At 40.8% G+C, this 6,174-nt stretch overlaps 1 long non-coding RNA gene across 1 annotated transcript; it reads right to left on the reverse strand.

The window, feature by feature from the left end:
- Window positions 1–1,196: 1,196 nt before the first annotated feature.
- LOC140253705 (uncharacterized) lies at window positions 1,197–5,926 on the reverse strand. Its single transcript, XR_011903958.1, has 4 exons — window positions 5,876–5,926; window positions 3,051–3,174; window positions 1,745–1,880; window positions 1,197–1,327 (listed from the first exon to the last, which is right to left on the reverse strand). It is a non-coding gene; the product is annotated as an uncharacterized lncRNA (long non-coding RNA).
- Window positions 5,927–6,174: the final 248 nt, after the last annotated feature.

Below are 6,174 nucleotides of genomic sequence, written 5' to 3' on the forward strand. Positions count from 1 at the left end.
GGAACATAGGAAGATCCACACAAATGTGCGCAAGAACTTCTTTACAGTGAGTGTGACGGTGCACTGGAACAGGCTGCCCAATGGGGTTGTGGAGTCTCCTTCTCTGGAGATATTCAAGTCCCACTTGGACTCCTACCTGTGCAACCTGGTCCCTTCCAACCCCTACAGTTCTGTGATTCTGTGAAATACATGGCTGGGAAAGACACAAAGCAGTGGTCACAGTTATAGATGGTTAGTGAGCCCTGAGAAACAGGTTGGCACTGTGCCTCCCTGCCAGCCACACCTGTGAGTAGGCTCTTAACAGGGAAGAAAAGTCACAAGTAGTTAAACATCAGAACAAGCCATTTACACAAAAATGAGCAACTTCAGATGGAAGAAAATTGCTGGGCAAGTGCTGAGGTTTAACCTCACAGGTGGGAATGCACCACACAGTCACTAACTACAGTGGGACGGGGAGAGAATTGGGGGAAAATTATATAACAACACATAGGTTGATATAAGACTATTTACTAAAATAGAGAAAAGGATATAAATTATAAGCTTATATACATAAATGGATATAAACAACTGGTGATGCACAAGTAATTGCTCACCACCTCCTGACCAATGCTCCAGCTAAACCCCGAGCAGAAGACAGATGAACACCCACCCCCTGTAGGTCAGATTCAGGCAACTCTCCTAACTCTGCTACCTCCTGGCTCCTTGCACACTTTGCTGAGAACAGTCTCAACTCTGTACAACACTGCTTTACAACACCTTCAATAATAAAATATCATTATATTAATTAATAATAGAGTTATCAACATGATTTTTCTCCTTGAGAAAAATTTAAACCAATATGCCACACACTCTGAATAAAGCAATTGCAGCCCAGTTGAAACAAAGACAGTAAACTGAGGACAGCTCTACCTTGGAGGTGATAGCTGTGACTCAGAAGATAGCTCTCTTCAGACCTGTCGATCTCAACATCTATTAACACAACATGCATTAAAACAAGGGCACAGATTTCTCTCTCTTGACATACTCAAAAGACAAACAAGACAAAGCAGCCTGTCTACAGACTATTTCCCAACAGCTTACCTAAGATCCTCATGCACTGCACAAAGGGGCATTCACCATTGATGGGCCACAGAGGCAGGAAGCATTTCTCTAAACCACACAGCCTTCACAATCCTGTCTCGTGGACAAGAACAAATCACTCTACCTGAAGGCAGAAGTTGATTGGCATATTGCTTCCCCAAGCAGCTAATGGAGAACCAAGTCCAGGGGGACACAGAAAAAGCAGCAGCTGTCTCAAGTGGCTGGAACATACTCCAAGCCCAGGCCCCTGCAAAAGATTTATGTACCTGGGAGGTTTCACGTGCTATCCAGAGAACCAATATTACAAAGACAACAACCACAGCACACTACAAACTACCTCTTTCTTTTTAAAATAAAAACTAAATGAGAGATTTTCATCCTCTTTTGAATAAGTCCCATATCCAAACAGCAAAATAATTATACACTGTCTTACTGAAGCACCTGTGTAGTGTCATAGGCAAGACAGCACACTAAATTAATTAATAAAAACATAAAAAATTGAAACATAACAAGTTCTCATGCCGTATCAGTTGTCACAGCATGAATCATCAGCTTAAGCACAGCATTAGAGGACATGCTTACATGACTTTCAGAACATGACATTTAGAACAAGTTAATAAACATTTGGTCAGCTCAGCATGAAGTCAGATCCATCTCCACTCACCTGTACTCCTTTAGTCAATGAAACAGCCGCTCCCATATAGAGATGTCCAGTACAGTCAATGAGCCGAGTCCTTCACAGAAAGCAACTTCTTGTGGATGTACCCAGACGGTTAGTAATTATGGACAACTGCATTGCACTCAAAGGGAAAGACACCAGTCTTAAACTGATCAGCTAAGAAGCAACTACACCTAGTTCACATCTCACACCAAAACCCTTGGAATCAGCTCCACGTTTCCTCTAGCACTTCCTGTCTGTGGTACCATAGCAGCATTCAGTACCCAAATAAGTCAGTACCCATCAGAGCTGGTATTGATTTTAGACTCTGATTCACAATGTGTAGTTTTTATCTAGGCCAATTTAGTAGTGATGAACAGTACTACTTTAAATAGATAACCATGCATTACAGAAACTTATTTTCTAGGGAGAAGGTGTCATGCACAATTAACTGTCCTTGTTTGAAGAGTCAGCACCCTGCAAAGAAAGCACTGGCATTCAGGGCATGCATTTTGGCACACGGTGTTTTGTAACGCTTCACCAATTTATGATGAAACCAAGGCAAATATCACACTCAATGATTTTTCATTTTCACTAATTATCTCCATGCACTCAATTAAAAAAAAAAAGTAAATCCTTAGATATCTCTGAAAATAATGATCCATAATCCAACCTAAATACCCAACACATCTCTCTTGATACTCCTTAATCTCTTAGGTTTTGTTTCCTCAAAAACATGCATTCCATTTGAAAAGCATTAAAGCCACCTGCTTAATGCACATTTTCAATCCTTTATTATACACCAAAAATACCCGGAAAACAGCATGATGACCCAAGTAAACAACTTAAAGGGACCTAAAAGAAAAAAAGTCTCACAGTATATTCTGGAAAAAAACGAAGGGTTTGTGGAATAATTGCCAATTAGGAAGTTAAAAGATGACAGAAACCAGCTCATTTTCAACAACATATGCACCAGTGAAAGGAACCTAAAACTGCAGAAACACCTTGAATCAGCCAAATAAACCCTCCCACACAAAACAAGACTATTAGCAAAACAAGAACCACAAAACATCCCTACTCAGACATCAGAGCTGGTTGAAGTAGGCCTGCTACAAGCATACACCTCAAAAAGCAAAGGAGAGAGGGATTACACATTGCTTCAGGCTATTGCAAAGCCAGGCAGATGAAAGGGCTCACCATGCCGAGAGACCTACCTAGAATAAGGAACAAGTGAGCCACATAACGGCTAAAACTCTCCTCCGAAGCTTCATACCCGCTCAATTAGAGTGTGCCAGCAAAAATAAAAATGTACCTGGTGTACAGCTCGGATCTACATCCACCCACATCAGCTGGGACTTCCTGTAACTTCTTTCTAAAGGTCTCTGGATGAGCCGCCAAAAGACTAAGATCCATCCGATACTGTATCCTTTCTTTCACTGTGACAACAGAACAAGATAAAATGTAACTCAATCAGATCATTCACAACACATAGTATATGAAAGCATACGTACATAAAGCAGTTCCAGCAAACACTGACATTTTAAAGTACCTAAGACAGAAATGAGCTCCCTCACAGTAACAGCAGAACACGATCACGGAGGAGCCCGCATAAACATCCCTACCCTTGTTTTACCTCTGAAGAGATCCTGTATTTTCAGACTGCCATTCCTTTTCACCTCCAAAAGGTGACGCTGTATCGTAGGTTCCTAGTTCTGCTCTTCACAGAGGCTGCCCTACAGCAGAAATTAACAGCCTGCATAATTCAATAACTTGCAGGACTGCACTGCAGACAGCACTGCAAAATGGGTTGCTCTTACTGAAGTGAGAATACATTCTGTGTTTTAAGCAGACCACTTCCTAGATATAGCTTCAAAGCCAGTAATGTCAGCTAAAATGAGAGTAAGTGAACTCTCACTTGAAGACAAACTGCTGGAAGCTACTGAGATAACATTACTCTGGAATAACCATCTGGATCAACAAAAGTCCAGAAAATAATCTTCACAGATCATTCTCTCTGCAGGAAAAGAACCCTCAAAGCTAACTACTTCGTTAACTATGACACAACGTTAAGAAACCACCAACTGGAACTTCTTAATACCTATCCTTTCCCTCAGACACCTGATATCAGAAGCTTCAAATCTCAACAGTATGTGAGCTGCCGGCCAGTCTTTAAAAAAGTAAAAAAATAAATCCCAAACAATAGCAAGTTAGTAACTACAGAAGTAAAAATAAACTCCAGTAATGCCACTAATAAACTCAGTCCTTCAAAGAATGTAAAAAAAAAAACTTGTGCTCAAACAGCTGGAGACCCAAGGTACAAACTGTCCCTACATTTGCCAATTAAAACAGCCCTGCTCCAACTGATCCAAAGAAGTCAAGTCAGTCTCTGTCCACATTGAGTGTTTTCCATCAATATGAATGGAGGCAGCTAAGGGACACCATGCAGCACAATTAACTTCAGGAAGGAAACATTCAGTGAAGACTCCTAACAAAACCCTCTCTGTGATATGCCCAGCTTTACAGCCTACTCGCACAGTACTGAATAGAGAGTATAATGAATGCACTCTAGCTCCTGGGATGTTATTTTTTCCACCCTATGTAAATGTTACATGACTGTAGTCTCTGTGGGGATTTACTCTGAAGACTCTGTAGGAATTACAAAAACAGTATTACCACTGAACACCATCTTCTATTCAGAAATCAACATTGGCATTCAGACTCCCGGCTACAAAGGGATGTCTACACATCCCTAAAGACCCTGTTCCTTATCAGAGCAAGATTCATAACCCTACAGGAAGTGCATGTAATTTCCAATTCTCAAAATCTTCCCTTGTTTTGCATAATATAATCACTTGCTTGATCTTTACAGTTGCTCTTAGTAACCTCAAGCATTACCTGATAATTTATGAAACCTATGAGCTGAGCAGCCTGCCAAAACATTTACATTATACGTCAAGTAATAACCTCCAAAACTCACAGTTCTGTACATTCAAGTAAAAAATCATTTCCACTAGTACTAAAGAGCAATTGAACTAGTCAATGACATTCATGAGTCACCTCTCAGCCCTATCAAGCCAGGCTTTTTTCCCCTAGAACAGGTAGCTTCACACTACCCTAACCTGAAATAATGAATATAAAACGGAAATAAAAGTGTATCTGTAAGCTTGAGAAAATAAGGTAAACAGCAAAAAAGAAACTCTAGAGACAACTCTTATGTCCTAACTTACAAAACTTCACAGCTTTGGTCCATAATTCATACCTGTTTATTCCTGCTTCTCCTGCACCTTTGAGTAGTTGCTACTCCTTCCCTTAAAAGCGGAAAAATAAAAGTAGACAAGCCTGCCTGTTTAAAGTGGCTCACCCAGGCACGGTAGCTCTCCACAACAACGGTACTACACAGCAGCAGGACTTTCTTTCCTAAGCAGCAGTTGTTGGAACACTAACAATGTTTCTCAACTCTGAAGTAACTGAAGGTATAAGTGACTGATTAGAAAAAAACATCCCAAACCACAGAAAACTAAAATTTACTTAAAGAAAAATACGGCCACAGGAACAAAATTAAGTAAACCCACCACTTACCTACAGAAAACCTCCCTTATTCAGGTACCTGTAACAAAAGGTACCCCCAACATCCCTTAAATGAGAACTGCAAAGGGGAGGATCCTGGCTCCACCCCTTCTTGTCAGCTGCATTGTGTGCACCTGAGCTCCCCCAAGTCAGCCCTAGCTTCCTACCTGATGCTGTCACCTGTTTAATGTCCGACCTACAATTCTGCTACCACATGAAATGAAAACCTGCTTTCAAAAGATAACAAAAGGAAACATGCAGTGAGATCTCTAATGGGAAAGCATTATTTCATAGAATGACAGTTTATGGATTATTGGAAATCATGGAATACACGTGAAATGTAAAGGTTAAGCATAAAAGACTGGAATTGCTGCTACAGAACAAACACTTGTAGTGGAAACACAGTCCTCAGAAACATGTTCTTACAGAGAGAAAAATAGCTAAAGCTTAATGTACACATGCATGGAAGAAAGGAAAGACTCACCCAATAGAGGCCTTCAGTCTGCTGGAAACACTGAAGCAAGCAAACAGTAACAAGTATTTAACAGATTATTAAATGGAAAGACTCACCCAATAGAGACCATCAGTCTGATGGAAACACAGAAGCAAACTCCACCAAAGAACAACCTCAAAGGGATGCTGCTCCAGCCCTGGTCAGCCCTTAAATGAGGTCTAGAGGAGGTGGAGTCAGGCTCTACCCCATACGGGAGCACAGCTGAATTACCCTCACCTGTGCTCCCAAAGCTGACCTGAAGCTTGCCTCAGCTGATTAATCAGTGGTTCAGGCTGTGATTACATATACATATACATACATGCACAAATGCATATACTAATACATATGTATTTATTTAACATGCAACATGAGACTG

Source organism: Excalfactoria chinensis, chromosome 6, assembly GCF_039878825.1.
Source record: "Excalfactoria chinensis isolate bCotChi1 chromosome 6, bCotChi1.hap2, whole genome shotgun sequence".
Lineage (NCBI taxonomy): Eukaryota > Metazoa > Chordata > Aves > Galliformes > Phasianidae > Excalfactoria > Excalfactoria chinensis.